We start from the raw sequence: 22434 nt of genomic DNA, 5'->3' as shown, positions 1-22434 counted from the left end.
TTCCTCACCATCCCCGTGTGTGCATCTGTGTGTCTCTGTGTGGGGCAGGTCTGGCAGTCTCTGTGGTGCTTAAAGTGATGCAATGCCACCCTCTGCTGGCCTCCACACGCCACTGCACAGGCATTGGCAGAGGGTGAAAACCAACAGGGATTCATTCAGAGAGGGGGAGGGAGAGGGCAGCTGCTCACAGCACCATCCAAACTGATGTCTTATCCATGTACTGATCTAAATGTCCTTTAAACCAGCCCTTCAACTTCTCTGTAACTCTCATTATTTTATAAACCTCTGTAAAGTTACTGCTTAATCTCATATTCTTCAGTGAACAAAGTCCCAGCCGATCCAGCCTCTCCTTAAAGCTCACTCCCTCCTTTCCCAGCAACATCCAGGTTAATCTCTTCTCAATCTTCTCCAGCTTAACAATATCAACGTCAGTAATATCAAAGTGAATAGTCAAGGCATTTTCTAAGGGTACGGGGAGTCCAAAACTAGAGGACATAGGCTTAAGGTGAGAGGGGAAACATTTAAAAGTGACCTACGGGACAGCTTTTTCACCCAGAGGGTGGTGTGCCTATGGAATGAGCGGGCAGGGTGACGAGACTGGACACACCATTACAGAAGAGGTCTCACCAATGTCCTGTACAACCACAACATGACATCCCCACTGTGATACTCAAAGTTCTGTCCTAAGAAGACATTTGTGTTAAACACCTTCTTAACCACACTATCTATATATAGTCTCTGGTGTTCAGTAATAAATATCTATTTGAGACCCTTCATTGGGCAGAGTGTGTCTGCAGGATTTCTTTCCCTAATATTGTAGACTACAGATAATAGCAATTAAAGATGTTTATAGTTAATTTCAAATGCATTGCACGTACACTCAATATCCTACCGTTGAGACAAATATCTTGCGTTTGCTTAACAATACAAAGTGTTTTGTGTGGTTCAGTAATGGTAACCTGATTATAATAAATCCACACAGAGCTAAAAGTGGGCACTAAAATATGACCCAAAATCTGGATATGGTAGTGTAGTAGGTAGTGTCCCTGTCTCTGAGCCAGTGCTCTGGATTTGATTCCAATTCCTGTACTTGTGTGGTAGTGTTCCTAGCTCTGGACTAGAAGGCCTGGATTCAAGTCCTGCCTGTTGCAGAGGTATGTCCCAGCATGTCAGGACAGTCTGATGAACAAACACACAGGAGAATATTGTTACAGCTTTATGGGTATTGCAGAGTGATGCTACTGTCCCTACCTCCGGGCACAAAGGTCCAGGCGTAAAGCCCACAGAAGTGTCTCAGGATACATGTGAACAAACTGATTAAAATGGATTTAAAATTGTGACTTGATGGAGAAGGAAGAGGTATCAATATTGCATTTCAGAATTTAGGCCCAGAATGAGTGAAAGTACATCCATCCGTGTCGATTGGAGTCACATCTTGCAGCAGTAAAGGTTTATAAAATCAGAATGGTCATGGATAGGGTGAGTAGTCAGGGGTTTTTCCCCAGGTTAGGTGCGTCCAAAACAAGAGGGCGTTGGTGGAAAGTTAGAGGGGAAAGGTTTTGAGGAGGCCTAAAGGGCAACACTTCACACAGAGGGTATGGAATGAGCTGCCAGAGGAAGTGGTAGAGGATGGTACATCTACAGCATCTGGGTACTGAGAGACCTGGCGATCTTTTCCAGCAATTTCTATATTTCTTTAAAAAATGCATTCAGTTTAACACAGGTATTTTGAATAAATTAAACATTTTTATTTTTTAATGACGCAGGGACATATAAATATATCTTCAAATTGACCAAGGACATTTTCTGAGAAGGGTATGGCTCTGTGTATGACAGCAGCAATGATGCACCTACATGGAACAGGGAATGTGATGGAGACATAGTTTGGACAATGTACAAGGAGACCTCACATGGTCCAGTTTGGGAGAGAATGACATTACTGTGTGATTCAACTCAGAGAGGGAGAAAATGTAATCTGCCTGAGAAGGAATGGCCTATTGCACTCTCTCTCCTTCATTGTTACTCATCACAGCAATGTGTGCGAGCTAAACAAATGTCTACAGTCATCATTACCATTCTTATTTTTATGGAATCCCTGCAGTGTGGAAACATGCCCTTCGATCCAACAAGTCCATGACAACCTTCCCAAACCATTCCCCTATACTTACACACACTATATTCCCCTATACTAATTACATCCCCCTATACTAATTCACATAACCTAGAAATCCCTGAACACTACAGACAATTTAGCATGACCAATCCACCAAACCTACACAGTTTGTGGTAGGAAACTGGATCACACATTAGAAGCTCACACAGATAAGGGGAGAATGTGCAAACTCCACACAGACAGTCACCCAAGGCTGGAATCGACCCCACGTCCCTGGTGCTGTGAGGCAGCAGTGCTAACCACCGTGCTACCCTTTGGATGATCCCGAACCAGAATTCACTGGAAGCTACTCACTGCCTAAAGCAAAGGGAGTTCAGCCAAATCCAAACTTTCCCAGGAAGAAATCCCATTGCTAGCTGCTTGTGTGTGTACAATATCTTCAGAAGCAGAATAACGTTTTGGACAATCTCACAATTTTTCCTTTGTCATGAGTTCCAATAATATTTGGACCAAGTTCTTTCAAGTTAAAATTGTGTGTGTCAGTGTGTGTGTGTGTGTGTCAGTGTGTGTGTGTGTCAGTGTGTGTGTGTGTCTGTCTGTGTGTGTATTTTTGTGTGTGTATGTGTGTGTGTCTGTGTGTGTGTGTCAGTGTGTGTGTGTATGTGTTTGTGTGTGTGTGTGTCTGTGTGTGTGTGTCACTGTGTGTGTGTATGTGTTTGTGTGTGTGTGTGTCTGTGTGTGTGTGTGTCTGTGTGTGTATGTGTGTGTCAGCATTTTTAGAAAGGGAAATATTGATTATATAATTGCAATACCCAAACAGTTTGCCATTCATCTTTCCATCATAGTTTGAGTAACATTGCTCTGGATCATAAACGTTTGTTTTAGCAGATTAAAGAAACTAGCCTGACTTGTTCCTAAAACTGACCCTGACCCAGTCTGAGACCGATATCATCGGCCATATCACCGACCTAGTTCCATTTAACAGTTGGTGTGAGCAGTGGAGGAGTGGGACTAGAAAAGGAAACAGTGACCCCAAAAAGTCAGGGAACTATAGACGAGTGAGCCTGATGTCAGTCGTGGGTAAGTTGTTGGAGGGGATTCTGAGGGACACGATTTACATACATTTGGGAAGGCAAGATGTGATTGGGGTAGACAACGTGTCTTTCTGTATGAGAAATCATGTCTCATTAATTTGGCTGAGTTTTTTGAAGAGATGACAAAGAAGATTGATGAAGGCAGTTTGGTGGACATTGTCTATATGGACTTCAGCAAGGTGTTCATTTAAAGAACAAAGACCAAAGAAAATTTACAGCCCAGGAGCAGGCCCTTCGCCCTCCAATCCTGAGTCGATCCAAATGTACTGTCTAAATCTGTCGGTCAATTCCTAAGCATCTGAATCCCCCTGCTCCCCACCTACTCATGCATCTGTCCAGATGCATCTTAAATGAACCTGCCGTGCCTGCCTCCACCACCTCTGCTAGCAACGTGTTCCAAATGCTCACCACCCTCTGTGTGAAGTACTTGCCGCGTGTATCCCCCTTAAACTTTCCACCTCTCACTTTGAAAGCACGACCTCTCGTTATTGAATCCTTCAACCTGGGAAAAAGCTGGTCTCTATCTACCCTGGCTATATCATTCATGATTTTGCAAACGTTAATCAGGTTCCCCCCTCAATCTTCTTTTACATAGTGAAAATATACCTAACCTACTCAGCCTGCCTTCATAGCTAGTATTCCATTCTGATTGGTAGACAGATTAGTAAGTTTCAGTCAGATTAGATACAGAGGAAGCTAGTCACAAATGGCGTGAAGGAAGAGGGTTATTTTTCAGCCTGGAGGCTTGTGAGCAGCAGTGTGCTGCAAGAATCAGTACTGAGTTCACTGCATTTCATCATTTATGTAAAGGATTTATATGTGAATATTGGGGCAATAGTTAGTAAGTATACAAATGACATCAGAAAGGTGGTGTAGTAGATTATCTCAGAGTACAACAAGACCGCATTTAGATAGGACAAATAGGCAAGGAGTGACAGATGAAGTCTAATTTAGATAAATATGAGGCTTTGCATTTTTGGAAGGCAAATCAGGGCAGATATTATATACTTCATGGTCAGGTCCTGGGGCATGTTGTGAAACAAAGGGGCATAGGGCTGCAGGTGCATTGTTCCTTGAACGTGGAGTCGCAGGTAGACTGTGTGGTGCAGAACACATTTGGCACATTTGCCTTAATCAGTCAGAGCATTGAGTATAGGAGTTGTGGTGGTATGTTGCATCTGTACAGGATGTTGGTGAGGCCGCTTTCAGAATACTGTGTACAACTCGGTTTTCTGCAGAATTGACTTACACAGATGTTCAGGGACTGGAGGTTTGAGCTTTAGGGAGAGGTTGATTAGGTTGAGGTGTTTCCCCCTGGAGTGTCAGAGGCTGAAGGGTGACATTATAGACGTTTATAAAATCATCAGGGGCATGGATATTCTGAACAGCCACGTTATGTTCTCCAGGATAGGGTAGTCCAGAACAAGAGGGCATAGGCTGAAGGCGGGATGGTGACTGATTTAGATGGGACCTGAAGTTAAATGTTTCACACAGAGAGTGGTGTGTGCAGAAAGTGCTGTCAGAGGAAGTGCTGAAGGCGGTTACAATCACACATTTAAAAAGTATCTGAAAGAAGAGGGATATTGGCCAAATGCTGGCAAATGGGACTAGATCGGATTTGATATCTGATCGGACTGAACAGGTTGGACTAACGGGTCTCTTTCCGTTCTGCATGACTCTCTGATTCTATAAGAGGGATGATGAAAAATTCTGTAAGGTTCTTTCAAGTCGTACTTCTCTTCTCTGGAAGTTTATCGTGCCTCTATTGATTGAAAGCTGCATTAGTTAAATATTTGACAAAGAAGTGAGTCACGGATAATGGGATACAGAGAGGAAAGTGGGGCTGAGACCGCAACCTGATCAACCAGAATCTTACTGCCTGATGGAGAAGGCTCAAAGTATCTAATGGCCCACTCCTGCTCCTCCATCCCATGTTCCTGTGTGCCATTCAGCCCCTCATACCTGCTGGACAGGAACAGTTGGAGGCCACTTGCTCCTATAACCTGGTGCACAGAACCAGAGGAGACCATTCAGTCCCTCAAGACTGTCCCACACGCTTTGAGGTGATTTGGGAAATGTAATTGGAAAATCCAGGCAGGGTATGAAAGAGGCCCCACATCTCTCTTTAGAAAGCTTCCCCTATCTGCAGCTTGAGCTCCATTTGTTGATCATGCTGTAGACCCAGATTCACTGTGAAAACAGCTCACATACCTCACCCAGAGATGGCTCACAAAATCATCTAGTCTCCCTGACTGCAATATGCAATACCAGAACATTCATAAAAATAACACCCACTAACTTTCCAATAACAGAATGTGAGAACTTCAGAAACAGGGGCATGTCATTCACTCCCCAAACCTGCCTTGCTCTTCACAAAGATCATGGCTGATCTGCTTTTTCCTCAAATCCTCTTTCATACCTAATTCTTCATAGCCCTCACCTCTCTGACAGGTCAATATCCATCTACCTCCTCTTCAAATACTTTCAGTCATCTCGCTCCCCGAAAACTCTTGAGAAGCGAAATCCTGACATTCAATACCACCTGTTTGAAGAAACCACGTGCTGCTCCTTTCTCATGGTTTATTGATGTGAACAAAAGAGGTTGAGACAAGGTTCCCGGTAAAAATGACTGGCCCTGATATCAAGACAATGGTTGATTTCTGTTGACATCAAGGAGCTGAACTTAATGGGAATCAGAGGAAACTCTCCAGTGTTTGGAGTCAAACATGGCACAAAGGAAGATGTTCATCATCTCTGTCCTGGGTCACCTCTGTGGGAGATCCTCAGGGTAGCCTCCTCTTCACAAACATCTTTAGCTGCTTCATCAATGTCTCCCCACCCTCACCCGCCCCACCATAAGATCAGAAGTGGGGATGGTCACTGAAGATTCAACAATGTTCAGAACGTTTTGTCCCCCGTCAGCCGCTGAACTGGTCTGTGTCCATGTGCAGCAAGATCCAGGCTCCATTCAGGCTTGTGCTGTTAAAGCGTCCGTAACATTCATCTACCAGCACTGCCTGACACTGCGCATTGCCCCAGAAAAACAAGAGTTCATTTATCAACTAACGCTGGTTTCACGGGAATATGAGAAAGCCATTCAGCCCATTGACATTATTGGAGAAGAACAGGGATAGCCCATTCAGTGCTTCCAGCCTATTACTCAGGAAGAGAAGGAGTCTAGTGTGATGGACCACACCAGAGCCCCTCGAAAATATCTGACGGCAACATCCTGGACCTTAATGTTTTCTTATTTTAAAGGGAATGAAAAGTGTCTGTTCCAGATGCGATGTGACTGGTCAGACTCCTCGGTGGGAAGGAAAATACCATCTACTTCAACATGAAAGAAGAAATAACACCACAGAAAGAGGAATTTAGAATAACGTAATTCTATTGGACAGCTTAACAGAAGAATAGATCTAGGAACTATTACTAATGAACTGTTCCAATATAGGGAAATCCCATAAACACAGCCCTTGGCAAAAAGGAATATTCAGACACAGAATGTCACAAACATTTCTCCAATCCAGGAATTAAAAACAGCATTAAGAGAAAATTCAGAGAGAGTAGCAACCAGGAGACATTCACTGAAGCTTCCAACTCTGTGGAGACCCCATAGTTTCTGATGTTACTGAGAAACCAAAACCCAGAGATCCTAATCTGTGAGAGCTGGCCACACCCATTCAGGCTGCATTAAAATAAACCCAAGGCCTCCCCAGCTGTTACTCAAGTGGTCTTAAAAAGCCAGCTTATTAACGATCGTTCAATCTCTCTTAAACGAAACCCGGACAAAATAACCTCTTAAAGCTGCAGCATTGTCACACTTGTCACTACATCGAGCTGTCAAACAGAAACCATGGATAACCCAGTCAGGCCTTTGGCCCTGCCCAATTGGACAAAAAGAAGCCAGTCAGTCCCTTGAGTCACTTATACAGGAACAGCAGGAGGCCATTCCCACCTTAATTCACTTACACGGGGGCAGAATGAGGTAATTGATGCTGATTCCTGATGAATGTCTTCTGCCCAATACGTCGATTCTCCTGCTTCAAGGATGCTGTCTGACCCGCTGTGCTTTTCCAGCAATCGACTCTCTACTCATATCTCCAGCATCGGCAGTCTTAAGTGTTTCCTGAATGATGCTCTAACATGATGAACAAGTGGAGCAGAGGCTGCACAGACAGACAGTTCGACGTTGTTCCTTCGTGGCTCCGTTACTCATGATACACATGTGGGATTTTAACATGGTTTTCTAGTGGTGAGCAGGGAAGCCATATGTGTTGTGCGAAGTCTCAAGAAGGCATCTTTCATCTCTGAGAAGACAGACTGGTGTTCTCTATGTAGAGTGGAAGCTGATGGGAATGGATGTCTGTTTCAGATGGAAGGTATTGTGGCTGCTGTTGGGGATTGTGAGCAACCTGACGTTCAGTACAGGGTTCACTCACCGACTGCACAATAACATGGGGAGGGTTAATTTAGGCATATAAACTATTAGGAAGGTCACGTTAGACTAGATTATCGATGCTCTAAGTTCAAATAATGCTGATCATGTTCATGTTGACCTTGTCTAGTGCATGTCGTGTTCAGTGTAACCTGTATGCCTTACTCTGTCCAAGTCTATTTCAACCCTATGATCTGTCTGGTCATGCTTAATATGATCTTCCTCCACTGCTCATAAATAAAGTGTTTCCCTGTACTGAGGTAAACGTGACAATAAATCTAGTCAATCAATCCTGGTTAAAGTATGGAATTTCTCTCCCTGTCAATGTCTCTTTTGGAAATAACTGATCGCTGCCACACCTCGTGTTTCTGCATCACAATTTCTTCGTCTCTCACAGCTCTACAGATAAAACACTCAGCTTATTCACTCTATCCCCATGTTACCATCACCCGTGTCTGTGGAAAGGAGATCATTCCTTACAAAGGACATCAAATCTGTAGAGAGTGCCCCAAATGTTCCCTCAGCAATTCTCGACAACAGCAGGAAGATGGCTTTACTTATGTTCTCGGATCATCTTACAATGAAGAACAGCATACTATTGACTTCACCCATTACTTACAAAAGGTTTGATTCAGACCGGTCAGCATAAAATTGTGAGTGGGAGATCATGCTTCCCAAATTTCTTAGAGTCCTTTGGTGAAGTGACCAAGAAGGTTAATGAGGGTAGAGCGGTAAACGTAGTCTCTATGGATTTCAGTAAGGCCTTTGATAAGATTCCACATGGCAGGCTGCTCAGGAAGGTTCAATCACGTAGAATACTGGGGGAACAGGCAAATTGGATACACAGTTGGGTTGATGGTAGGAAGCGGAGTGTTTAGTGGAAGGATGCTTGTTAGACTGGAGGTTGGGTCCATAGCTTTTTGTTATCTATGATTTGGATGAGAATATACAAGGCATGATTAGTAAGTTTGCGGTTGACACGACTATGGCAGCATGTTCAGTGAGGACGTTTATCAGAAATTGCAGCAGGACCATAATCAGGTGGGGAAGTGGGCTGAGAAATGGCAAATGGAATTTAATATCGAAGTGTGAGGTCTTGCAGTTTGGAACCTCAAATCAAGGTAGGAGTTTCACAGTGAATGGGCTGGCCTTAAGGGGTGTAGTGGGCAGAGAGACCTTGGAATTCAGGTGCACGGTTCCCTGAGAGTGGAGTCACAGGTAGGCAGGGCAGTGAAGAAGGCTTTTGACACACTGGCCTTCGTCAGGCAGGACATTGAGTATAGAAGTTAGGAATTTATGTTGCAGTTACACAGGACTTTGGTAAGGCCGCACTTGGAGGATTGTGTTCAGTTTTGTCAACTTGTTATAGGGAGGATATAATATAATTAGAAAGAGTACAGAAGAAATTTACAAGGACATTGCCAGGACCCAATGGTCCGAGTTATTGGGAGAGGTTGGACAAGCTAGGACCTTTTCTTCAGAGTGTCGGAGACTGAGGGAGTCCTTACAGAGCTGTATAAGGTTATGAGGGATATGGATAGGGTGAATGCTCTCAGTCTTTTCCAAAGTTTAGAGAATCGATGACGAGAGGCGATCAGTTTAAGGTGAAAGGGAAAGGAATGAAAGGGAACCTGAGAGACCATTTATTTACATAAATGGCTGGTACGTGGATGAGCTGCCAGAAGATGTGGCTGAGGGGGATGTATTAACAACGTTTCAAAAGCATTTGGATAAAAAATGTGGATAGGAAAGGAGTAGAAGGATATGGGACAACTGCAGGGAAATGGGGTTAGTGTGAATGGACATTTACAAGGTGGAGTCGAACCTCTTTGTTAATTAAAACCAAACACCCAGAAAAGCTCGCCTCACCTCGCAATCTGTTAACATATGAGTGACACAGATCTCCTACATTCTACTATTTAAACAAAAATTAGCAAGTTAGTTTCTTAACTTTAATAGTGAACACTAAACAAAAACTATTCGAAAATACAAGCCCCTCTTTTCTTACCTACTTACTATCTGACTCCAACTCTGTAAAAATATGCTGTTCCAACAACCCACATATTAAACGTTACAATCTCAAGACCACACAGTCTCTGTCTCCCCCGCTGTGTTCACTCTTTCAGCTGCTGATCTCGCTGGGTCATGTTTTTTTATTGCAAGTAGGTTTACATGAACATGTGTCTTTGATAGAGAGTGTTTGAGATGGTCAGTTAGCACTCCTGCTCTACAGCAGTTGCTCTGCTGTTGGATGGCAGTGACTCTCCCTCTATTTTCAAAATGCTTGGTTTATTTACTTCCCATGATACAATAATTCTCATAATTTGATTGATTTCCAGGTGTACGAACAATAATATTCAAATTCCATTGGCTTCGGATATTCTGAGCATTATTTAAAGTATTTGATTGCATTTGAATTGCTGTCAAAACAGCAACCAAAACTCAGGCTTCCATTTCCCCGCTAATTGTTACATTTGGAACAGTCTGACCTTTAGCTGGCATCTGTGGCTGTCCTTTCGATTCAGCAAAACCCGTCCTATCTTAAAGAGAACAGACATTGATTAGCTTCCAGGCAGTAACACACTCCGGGCTATCTGTTATTCTGTATACTAACCTCCTTGAACCCCTCGATTAGATTCCAGGCCGTAGCTCACTCTGTACTATCTGTTATTCTGCATATAAACCACCCTGAACCCCTCAATTAGATTCCAGGCTGTAACACACCCCAGAATATCTGTTATTCTGTATATAAACCACCCTCAACCCCACGATTAGATTCCAGGCTGTAACTCACTTCGGGCTATCTGTTATTCTGTACATAACCCACCCTGAACACCTCTATTCGATTCCAGGCTGTTACTCACTGCTTGCTATCTGTTATTCTGTATATAACCCACCCTGAACCCCTCGATTCTATTCGAGGCTGTAACTCACTCCGGGCTATCAGTTATGCTATATATAAACCACCATGAACACCTCGATTCGATTCCAGGCTGTAACTCACTCTGAGCTATCTGTTATTCTGTACATAAACCACCCTGAACCCCGCGATTAGATTCCAGGCAGTAATTTCCTGTCAGGGTTGAAAGGGAAGGCTGGTTGTTTTTGGGAATGCTGGCTGACTAAATAAATTGAGGGTTTGGTTCAGAAAAAGAAGGAAGCATATGTCAGGGAAAGACAGGATAGATCGAGTGAATCCTTAGAAGTGTATAAAGGAAGTTGGAGTACACTTAAGAGGGAAATCAGGAGGGCAAAACGCGGACATGAGATAGCTTTGGAAAATAGAATTAAGGAGAATCCAAAGTGCTTTTACAAATATATTAAGGACAAAGGGTAATTAGGGAGAGAATAGGGCCCCTCTAAGATCAGTAAGGCGACCTTTGTGTGGAGCCACAGAAAATGGGGGAGATTTTAAATGAATATTTTGCATCAGTATTTACGGTGGAAAAGGATATGGAAGATATAGACTGTAGGGAAATAGATGGTGACATCTTGCAAAATGTTGCAGATATACAGAGGAGGAAGGGCTGGATGTCTTGAAATGGTTAAAGGTGGATAAATCCCCAGGACCTGATCAGGTGGACCCGAGAACTCTGTGGAAAGCTAGAGAAGTGATTGCTGGTCCTCTTGCTGAGATATTTGTATCATCGATAGTCACAGGTGAGATGCTGGAAGACTGGAAGTTGGCAAACGTGGTGCCACTGTTTAAGAAGGGCGGTAAAGACAAGCCAGGGAACTATAGACTGGTGAGCCTGACCTCAGCGGTGGGCAAGTTGTTGGAGGGAATCCTGAGGGACAGGATGTACATGAAGTTGGAAAGGCAAGGACTGATTCGGGATAGTCAACATGGCTTTGTGCTTGGGAAAGCATGTCTCACAAACTTGATTGAGTGTTTTAAAGAAGTAACAAAGAAGATTGATAAGGGCAGTGCAGTACATGTGATCCATATGAATTTCAGTAAGGCGTTCGACAAGGTTCCCCATGAGAGACTGATTAGCAAGGTTAGATCTCATGGAATACAGGGAGAAGTAGCCATTTCAATACAGAACGGACTCAAAGGTAGAAGACAGAGGGTGGTGGTGGAGGGTTGTTTTTCAGAATGGAGGCCTGTGACCAGTGGAGTGCCACGAGGATCAGTTTTGGGTCCTCTACTTTTTGTCATATATATAAATGATTTGGATGCGAGCATAAGAGGTACTGTTAGTAAGCTTGGAGATGACACCAAAATTGCAGGTGTAGTGGACAGCGAAGAGGGTTTCCTCAGATTACAACAGGATCTGGACCAGATGGGCCAATGGGCTGAGAAGTGACAGATGGAGTTTAATTCAGATAAATGTGAGGTACTGCATTTTGGGAAAGCAAATCTTAGTAGGACTTCTACATTTAATGGTAAGGTCCTAGGGTGTGTTGCTGCACAAAGAGACCTTGGAGCGCAGGTTCATAGTTCCTTGAGAGTGAAGTCGTGTGTAGATAGGATAGTGAAGAAGGCGTTTGGTATGCTTTCCTTTATTGGTCAGTGTTTTGAGTATAGGCATTGAGAGGTCATGTTGTGGCTGGACTGGACATGGGTTAGGTCACTCTTGGAATATTGCATGCAATTCTGGTCTCCTTCCTATCGGAAAGATGTTGTGAAACTTGAAAGGATTCAGAAAAAATTAACAAGGAGGTTGCCAGGGTTGGAGGATTTGAGCTGCAGGGAGAGGCTGAACAGTCTGGGACTGTTATCCCGGGAGTGTCGGACGCTGAGCGGTGACCTTATCGAGGTTTACCCTGGGATAAGGGAGTCCAGAACGAGAGGGCATAGGTTTAGTTTGAGAGGGGAAAGATATGAAAGAGACCTAAGGGACAGCTTTTTCACGCAGAAGGTGGTACGTGTATAGCGTGAGATGCCAGAGGAAGTGGTGGAGGCTGGTACAATTGCAACTTTTAAGAGGAATTTGGATGAGTATATGAATAGGAAGGGTTTGGAGGGATATGGGTTGGGTGCTGGCAGGTGGAACTAGATTGGGTGAGGATATCTGGTCGGCATTGACAGGTTGGACCGAAGGGTCTGTTTCCATGCTGTACATCTCGATGATTATGTAACTCTATAACTCACTCCGGGCTACCTGTTATTCTGCATATAAACCACACTGAAACCCTCGATTAGATACCAGTCTGTAACACACTCTGGGGTATCTGTTATTGTACACAAAATCATCCCGAATCCCCTTGATAAAATTCCAATCTGTAACTGACTTCCAATTTTAAGGGACTCTGTACATGAGCCACTTCAATCGTTTTATTAGATTCCAGTCTGTATCACACTCCTGGGTATCTGTTAGTTTGTATATTAAGCATCCAATCCAAACCCTGTTAAAATTGCCCATAGTGTTCAGGGATGTGTAGGTGAGGTGCATTAATCAGGGGTATATGTGGAGAAATGGGTCTGGATGGGTTATTCTTCTGTGGGTCAGTGTGGTCTTGTTGGGATGAAGGGATTGTTTCCCCACGGTCGGGATTATATGAATCACCCGGAACCCTCTCGATTAGATTCCAACGTGTAACTCACTTCCATGTTTGTGTGACTGGCATGTTTCAAAAACACCCCAAAACCTTCAATTCCATTCCACGTCGATAAACACGAGGCGCTGCATTTTGGGAAAGCAAATTTGAGCAGGATTTGTACACTTAATGATCAGGTCCGAGGGAGAGTTGCTGAACAAAGAGACTTTGATCTGCGGGTTCGCAGTTCCGTGAGAGTAGAGTGGCAGGTGGATAAGATAATGAAGACAGCGTTTGGTATGCTTTCCTTTATTGGTCAGTGTTTTGAGTATAGGCATTGAGAGGTCATGTTGTGGCTGGACTGGACATGGGTTAGGCGACTGTTGGAATATGGCGTGCAATTCTGGTCTCTTTGCTATCGGAAGGTTGTTGTGAAACTTGGAAGGGTTCAGAAAAGATTTACAAGGAGGTTGCCAGGGTTAGAGGATTTGAGCTACAGGGAGATGCTGAATAGGCTGGGGCTGTTTTCCCTGGAGCATGAGAGGCTGAGGGGTGACCTTATTGAGTTTTATAAAATCATGACCGGCATGGATAGGATAACTAGACAAAGCCTTTTCCTTTGGGTGGGGAGTCCAGAAATAGAGGGCAGAGGTTTAGTGTGAGAGGTAATATGGAGGAGACCTAAGGGGCAACTTGTTCACTCAGAGGGTGGTACATGAATGGAATGAACTGTCAGAGGAAGTGGTGGAAGCTGGTACAATTGCAACATTTAAAATGCAACTCGATGGGTATATGAATGGCAAGATTTGGAGGGAGATGAGCCAAGTGTTTGAAAAAGAATCTAGAGTAGGTTAGAATATCTGGTCGGCATAGACGGGTTGGACCAAAGGGTCTGTTTCCATGCTGTACATCTCTATGACTGTATGATTCCGCGATTTTGTGACTCACTACTTTTTATCTGTTATTCTGTATGTAAACCACCTCAAACCTCTTGATTAGATTCCACTCTGTCCCTCACTCCTGGGTATCTCTTATGCTGTATGTAAACCCTGAACCCCTCTATTAGATTCCAGTCTGGAACTGACTCCTGGGGATCTGTTATTGGATCTGTGAAGTGATCATTGTTGGATGTTAGACCGAAGACAAGATAAACTAAATGGTCAAATGTTACATTGGGAGCAGGAACACAGAAAGCTGCTGGTTCATTTCTATCATGATACATATCTCAAATTTTCAGATTGGGGCTGAATTTCTGTCACAATGGGGAAAGTCTCAAAAGCTGTTTACTGTCCTGCATGAATGCACCATCATAACATGAATTCTCTTGCAAGATAGGAATGGAGACAGCTTCTGGATGGTGTCTGTATCTCTGTGTGTGTGTTTCTGTGTGTCTGTGATTCTGTTTGCATGTTCAATGTTTTATATATTTTCAAACTGTATTGATGTTGCCAGTCTCTCTTGCTTTTTCCTAATTTATAAACTCAATGTCATCGTTTTGCTCATATAAAATGGTGGCTGTGGACAAATCTAAAATGTCTGCCTGACTGATTTGTGTCAAGAATACTTTCAGCAAGGGAGAGGGGGCAATGTGTCAAAAGCCATTTCCATTCATTGATGCGAGAAGAGATAGGAAATGGAGACAGCTCTTTGAAGGTGCTTAAAATGCAAATCCCAGAACTTGTTTACAGTGAATGCGGAGAGACAATGTGACATTCCAGTAAGGTCTGTCTTACTTTCCAAGCACCTAATATATGAGAAAACATAGTATACAAAACCTGATAGAGCTCAGTCACTGAATTGTAGATTTGCAGCGTTGGATCAGAATTTTGCCTGGCCAGGCCTCATCCCAAATTGAAGGGTTTTTCAAATCCCACACTGACCTTCTGTGGGTTCAAATTGTGTGTTGTCTACAAATAAAAGAAAATAATGCACCTGCAATTGAACAAAGCTCTTTCTGGAACTTTGTGCATCTGTTGGTTTAAGTCTCTTTCAACAGGACTGAACATAAATGTGAGAGATAGGTAGCACTATAACCAGAATGGCAGTGCAGTATAAAAGGTATATTAATAATTTCAGTGAAAGGGGAAAACAGAGCAGGATAGTCCTCAAACAAGGAAAGTTGGGAGTCAGCAAAGTTGTGTAGTGTGTGACTGCATTATGTTTATGTGAGTCAAGATTTGAAACCACTTGGCCAATAGTGCACTTTGTGACTCACTCCCAGTTACAAGTTATTTCACATAAAAAGGTTAACATATCCCTCGATTAGATTCCAGGCTGTAACTCCCTCTGGGCTATCTGTTATTCTGTATCTAAAACTCCCTGTACACCTCGATTAGATTCCAGCCTGTAACTAACTCCAGGGTATCTGTTATTTGTACATAAACCATCTTAAATCCCCCGATTAGTTTCCAATTTGCAGCACACTCCAGGCTGTTATTCTGTAAATAAATCACCCTGAATCCCTCGATTAGGTTCCAACCTGTAACACATTCCAAGCTATCTGTTATTCTGTACATAAACCACCCTGAACCCCTCAATTAGATTCCAGGCTGTAACTCACTCTGGGCTATCTCTTATTCTGTATATAAACCACCCTGAACCCTTCAATTAGATTCCAGGCTTTAACTTAATGCGGGCTACCTGTTATTCTGTATATAAACCACCCCGAAACCCTCGATTATATTCCAGATTGTAACTCACTCCGGGGTATCTGGTATTCTGGATATTAACCACCCTGAACCCAATGATCTGATTTCCCTTCCTGATATGTTAAGCTCATACTCCCAACACAATCTAATCTCAATAATGATCTATGTGTCACTGGTCCTCCTATCTGCTGGCACTAGCATCATGTTAACTTACTGATGTTTACGGACATGATTACCTGTAGCAGTGAGTCGCAGGTAGACAGAGTGGTGCAGAACACATTTGGCACATTTGCCTTAATCAGTCAGAGCATTGAGTATAGGAGTTGTGGTGGTATGGAGCATCTGTAGAGGATGTTGGTGAGGCTGCTTTAAGAATACTGTGTACAACTCGTTTTTCTGCAGAAATGTCTTACACGTATGTTCCAGGACTGGAGGCTTGAGCTATAGGGAGAGGCTGATTACGTTGAGGTGTTTCCCCCTGGAGTGTCAGAGGTTGACAGGCAACATGATAGAGGTTTATAAAATCAACAGGGGCATGGATAGTCTGTACAGTCATGTTCTGCTCCCAAGGATAGGGGAGTCCAGAACAAGACAGCATAGGGCGAAGGGGAGAGGGCTAATGATTTAGAAGGGACCTGAAGGTAAATATTTCACACAGAGAGTGGTGTGTGTACAGAAAGTGCAGTCAGAGGAAGTGGTCAAGGGGGGTACAATTACAGGAGGAATGTTGGCCAAATGCTGGCAAATGGGACTAAATCAGATTTGATATCTGATCGGAGTGAACAGATTGGACTCATGGGTCTGTTTCCATTCTGCATGACTCTCTGATTCTATAAGAGGGATGACGAATAATTCTGAAAGGACCTTTCAAGTCGGAATTCTCTTCAGTGGAAGGTTGTCGTGTCTCTATGTTAACATTGATTGAAAGCTGCGTTAGTTAAATATTTGATAACGAAGTGCATAATGGGACGCAGACAGGAAAGTGGGGCTGAGACCATAACCTGATCAGCGACAATTGTGGTGCCTGGTGGAGAAGGCTCAAAGTATCTAATGACCCACTCCTGCTCCTCAATTCCATGTTCCCATGTTCCATTCAGCCACTCAAACCTGCTAGACATGAGCAGTTGGAGGTTACTTACTCCTATAACCTGTTGCACAGAAACACAGGAGACCATTCAGCCCCTCAGTACTGTCCCACACGGTTTGAAGTGAATTGGGAAATGTAATTGGAAAACCCAGGCTGGGTACGAAAGAGGCCCCTCATCTCTCTTCACAGAGCTTCCCTTCTCTGCAACTTGTGCTTCATTTGTTGGTCATGTTGTACACCCAGATTCAGTGTGAACACAGCCCCCTTACCTCACTCAGGGATGGCTCACAAAATCCTCTGGTCTCCCTGTCTGCAACATTCAATACCAGAACATTCATGAAAATAACACACACTAACTTTCCAATAACAGAATGGGAGAACATCAGAAAAAGGGGCATGTTGTTCACCCCCCAAGCCTGCCTTGCCCTTCTTTAAGTTCATGACTGATCTGCTATTCGTCTCAAATCCTCTTTCATATCCAACTCTTCATGGCCCTCAACTCTCTGACAGGTCAATTTCCATCTACCTCCTCTTCAAATGCGTTCAGTCATCTAGCTTCCCGAACAATCTTGAGAAGAGAAATCCTGACATTCAATACCACCTGTTTGAAGAAAACACTTGCTGCTCCTATATCATGGCTTATTGATGTGAACAAAAAAGGTTGAGACATGGGTTCAGATAAAAATGACTGGCCCCAATATCAAGGCTGTGGTGACTTCTGTTGACATAAAGGAGCTTAACAAAACTGGACTTAATGGGAATCAGAGTAACCTCTCCAGTGTTTGGGGACAAACCTGGCACAAAGGAAGATGGTCATCATCTCAGTCCTGGGTCACCTCTGCGTGAGATCCTCAGCGTAGCTTCCTCTTCACAAACAGCTTCAATTTCTTCATCAATGTCTCCCCGCCCCCACCCTCCTCACCATAAGATCAGAAGTGGGGATGGTCGCTGAAGATTCCACAATGTTCAGAACATTTTGTTCCCCCGTCAGCTCCTGAACTGGTCTTTGTCCGTGTGGAGCAGGATTCAGATTCCATTGAGACTTGTGCTGTTAAATTTTCCGTAACATTCATGTAACAGCACTGGCGGGCACTGCACATTGCCACAGTAAAACAAGAGTTCATTCAACACCTCACACTGGTTTCACAGGGATATGAGGAAGTCATTCAGCCCATTGACACTATTGGAGAAGAACAGGGACACCCCATTCAGTACCTCCAGCCTATTACTCAGGAAGAGAGGGAGTCTAGTGTGATGGGCCACACCAGAGCCCCTCGAAAATATTTGAAGGCGGTAGCGTAGGTTCTAATGCCTTTTTTTACTTTAAAGGAAATGTAAAGTGTCTGTTCCAGATGCAATGTGACTGGTCAGACTACTCGGTGTGAAGAAAAACACTATCTACTTAAACTCGAAAGAGAAAATGAAACCAAAGAAAGAGGAATTTAGAATAGCGTAATTTTATTGGACAAGTTAACAGAATAATAGATCTAGGAACTATTACTGATGAACTGTTCCAATATAGAAAACTCCCATAAACACAGCCCTTGGCAAAAAGAAATATTCAGACACAGATTGACACAAATATTTCTCCAGTCCAGGAATTAAAAACAGCATCAAGAGAAAATTCAGAGAGAGCAGCAACCAGGAAACATCCACTGAAGCTTCCAACTCTGTGGAGTCCCCAGGAGTTTCTGATGTTGCTGAGAAACCAAAACCCAGAGATACTAATCTGTGAGAGCTGGCCACACCCATTCAGGCTGCATTAAAATAAACACAAGGCCTCCCTAGCTGTTACTCAAGTGGTCTTAACTAACCAGCTTGGTAACGATCGTTCAATCTCTCTCATAAAAGAAGCCCGGACAAAATAACCTCTTAAAGCTGCAGTATTGTCATACTAGTCAATACAATGAGCTGTCAAACAGGAACCAGGGGCAACCAGTCAGGCCCTTGGCCCTGTCCAATTGGACGAGGAAGAAGCCAGTCAGTCCCTTGAGTCACTTACACAGGAACAGCAGGACGCCATTCCCACCTCAATGCACTTACACGGGGGCAGAATGAGGTAATTTTTGCTGATTCCTGATGAATGTCTTATGCCCGAAGTGTCGATTCTCCTGGTCCTCGGATGCTGCCTGACCCGTTGTGCTTTTCCAGCAATTGATGCTCTACTCTGATCTCCAGCATCAACAGTCTTAAGTGTCTCCTAAATGATGCTCTAACATGATGACCAAGTGGAGCAGAGGCTGCACAGACAGACTGCTCCACGTTGTTCCTCCTGGCTCCGTTGCTTATGATACACACGTGGGACTTTAACGTGGTTTTCTAGTGGTGAGCAAGGAAGCCATATGTCTTGTGTGAAGTCTCAAGAAGGCACCTTCCATCTCTGAGAAGCCAGCCTGGTGTTATCTATGTAGGGCGGAAGCTGATGGGAATGGTTACCTGTTTCACATGGAAGGTATTGTGGCTGCTGTTGGGGATTGTGAAGAACCTGACGTTCAGTACAGGGTTCACTCACCGACTGCACAATAACATGGGGAGAGTTAATTTAGGCATATAAACTATTAGGTAAGCTACGTTAGACTGATGAATGGACTCTCTAAGTTCAAATAATGCTGATCATGTTCATGTTGATCTTGTCTAATACACGTCCTGTTAAGTGTAACCTGTGTGCCTTAGTCTGTCCAAGTCTATTTTCACCCTATGATCTGTTTGGCCATGCTTACTATGATCTTCCTCCACTGTTCATAAACAAAGTGTTTCCCTGTACTGAGGTACACATGACAATAAATCTAGTCAATCAATCCTGGGTAAAGTATGGAATTCCTCTCCCTGTCAATGTCTCTTTTGGAAATAAGTGATCGCTGCCATTCCTCGAGTTTCAGCGTCACCATTTCTTCGTCTCTCACAGCTCTACAGATAAAACACTCAGCTTATTCACTCTATCCCCATGTTACCATCATGCATGTCTGTGGTAAGGAGATCATTCCTTATAAAGGAGATCAAATCTGTACAGAGTGCCCCAAATGTTCTCTCAGCAAGGCTCTACAACAGCAGGAAGATGGCTTTAGTTATGTACTCGGATCATCTTCCAATGAAGGACAGCATACCATTGACTGCACCCAATACTTACACAGGGTTTGATTGGGAGCAGTCAGCATAGACTTGTGAGTGGGAGATCATGTTTCCCAAATTTCTTAGAGTCCTTAGATGAAGTTACCAGGACGTTTGGTGAGGGCAGAGTGATAGACATAGTCTCTATGGATTTCAGTAAGGCCTTTGATTAGGTTCCACACGGCAGGCTGCTCTGGAAGGTTCCATCACGTGGAATGCGGGGGGGGGGGGGGGGGAGCTGGCCAATTGGATACACGGTTGGGTTGATGGTCGGAAGCAGAGGGTTGAGTGGAAGGATGTTTGTCAGACCGGAGGCTTGGTCCATTGCTGTCTGTTATCTATGATTTGGTTGAGAACGTACAAGGTGTGATTAGTAAGTTTGCAGATGACACTAAAGTAATTGGGAGCATGATCAGTGAGGATGTTTATCAGAAATTGCAGCAGGACCTTAATCAGGCGGAAAATGGGCCGAGAAATGGCAAATGGAATTTAATATAGAAGTGTGAAGTCTTGCATTTTGGAAACTCAAATCAAGGTAGGAGTTTCATGGTGAATGGGAGGGTCTTAAGGGATGCAGTGGGCAGAGGGACCTTAGTGTTCAGGTGCATGGTTCTCCAACAGTGGAGTCACAGGTAGACAGGGCAGTGAAGAAGGCTTTTGGGAAATTGGCCTTCATCAGGCAGGATATTGAGTATAGAAGTTGGGAATTTATGTTGCAGTTACACAGGACTTTGGTAAGGCCGCACTTGGAGTATTGTGTTCAGTTTTGTCACCTTGTTATGGGGAGGATGTTATTAAATTAAAAAGAGTGCAGAAGGAATTTACAAAGACGTTGCCAGGACCCAATGGTCTGAGTTATAGGGAGAGGTTGGACAAGCTAGGCCCTTTTCTTTCGCGTGTTAGAGACTGAGTGAGTCCTTATAGAGCGATATAAACTCACGAGGGGTATGGATATGGTTATTGCTCTCTGTCTTTTTCCAAGGTGTAGAGATTCGAGGATTAAATGGGATCATTTTAAGGTTAAAGGGGAAGGAATAAAAGGGAACCTGAGGGGACACCTCTTTACACAGAGGCTGGTACGTGGATGAGCTGCCAGCAGATGTGGTTGAGGGGGGTACATTAACAACATTTCAAAAGCATTTGGATAAATATGTGGATCGGAAAGGACTGGAAGGATATGGGCCAACTGTCGGGAAATGGGGGGAATGTGGATAGACATTTACAAGGTGGAGTCGAACCACTCTGTTAATTAAACCCAAACACCCAGAAAAGCTCGCCTCACCTTGTAATCTGTTAAAATATGAGTGACACAGATCTCCTACATTCTACTATTTCAACAAAAAATATCAAGTTAGTTTCTTAACTTTAATAGTGAACACTAAACAAAAACTATTCACAAACACAAGCCCCTCTTGTCTTACCTACTTACTATCTGACTCCAACTCTGTAAAAATATGCTGTTCCAACAACCCACATATGAAACATTACAATCTCAAGACCACACAGTCTCTATCTTCCCCTCTGTGTTCACTCTTTCAGCTGCCGATCTCCCTGGGTCATTTTTTTTTAACTGCAAGTAGGTTTACATGAACATGTGTCTTTGATAGAGAGTGTTTGAGATGGTCGGTTAGCACTCCTGCTCTACAGCAGTTACTCTATTGTTGGATGGCAGTGGCTCTCCCTCTATTTTCAAAATGCTGGGTTTATATACTCCCCATGATATAATAATTCTCATAATTTGATTGCTGTCCAGGTGTCCAAACAAGAATATTCAAATTCTGTTGGTTTCTGGCATCCTGAGCATTATTTAAACTCTTTGGTTGCATTTGAATGGCTGTCAAATAGCAACCAAAACTCAGGTATCCATTTCTCAGCTAATGGTGACATGTGGAAGAGTGTGACCTTTAGCTGGCATCAGTGGCTTTAAATTCTATTCAACAAAACCCAGTCTGTCTTAAAGTGCCCATACATGTTTTTGGCTTCATAACATCTTCCCGCTTCAGAAAATAAAATGAACCAGCAGAATGAAAAGATTGCATCATTCCTTTTCCTCTAATTCTTAATCCCAATTATATGAAATACAAAAGTATTAATCTCAGTTATATCATTCATATTAATCCTGCACACCAATACAACACTGGTATAAGTCAAATCTTATCTACACTGCTTTCCTTTAAATCCGCAAAAACCCATCTGCTATCACATTGCAGGAGCCACAGCCTGTACATTTTGTGAGTTTAAAGTCGGTAAGGTATGGCTCCAATTAAATAGTCTCATATTCCGGTCTTTAAATATTCGAAAAAATGCGAGAGATTTGTCGTTGTCCACAATCATCTCCGACAATTTGTTTGTCACATAAAAATTAAAATATTCTCAGGCCAGTGAGAAATTTAATCATTCTTATTCAATAATGGAGATTTTGTTTTTTTTTCTCGTGGATATTGAGTTTTTTCGACAAGTAGCCA

The sequence above is a fragment of the Chiloscyllium punctatum genome, chromosome 28 (genome assembly GCF_047496795.1).
Source record: "Chiloscyllium punctatum isolate Juve2018m chromosome 28, sChiPun1.3, whole genome shotgun sequence".
NCBI lineage: Eukaryota > Metazoa > Chordata > Chondrichthyes > Orectolobiformes > Hemiscylliidae > Chiloscyllium > Chiloscyllium punctatum.
This window is presented reverse-complemented; position numbering follows the sequence as displayed.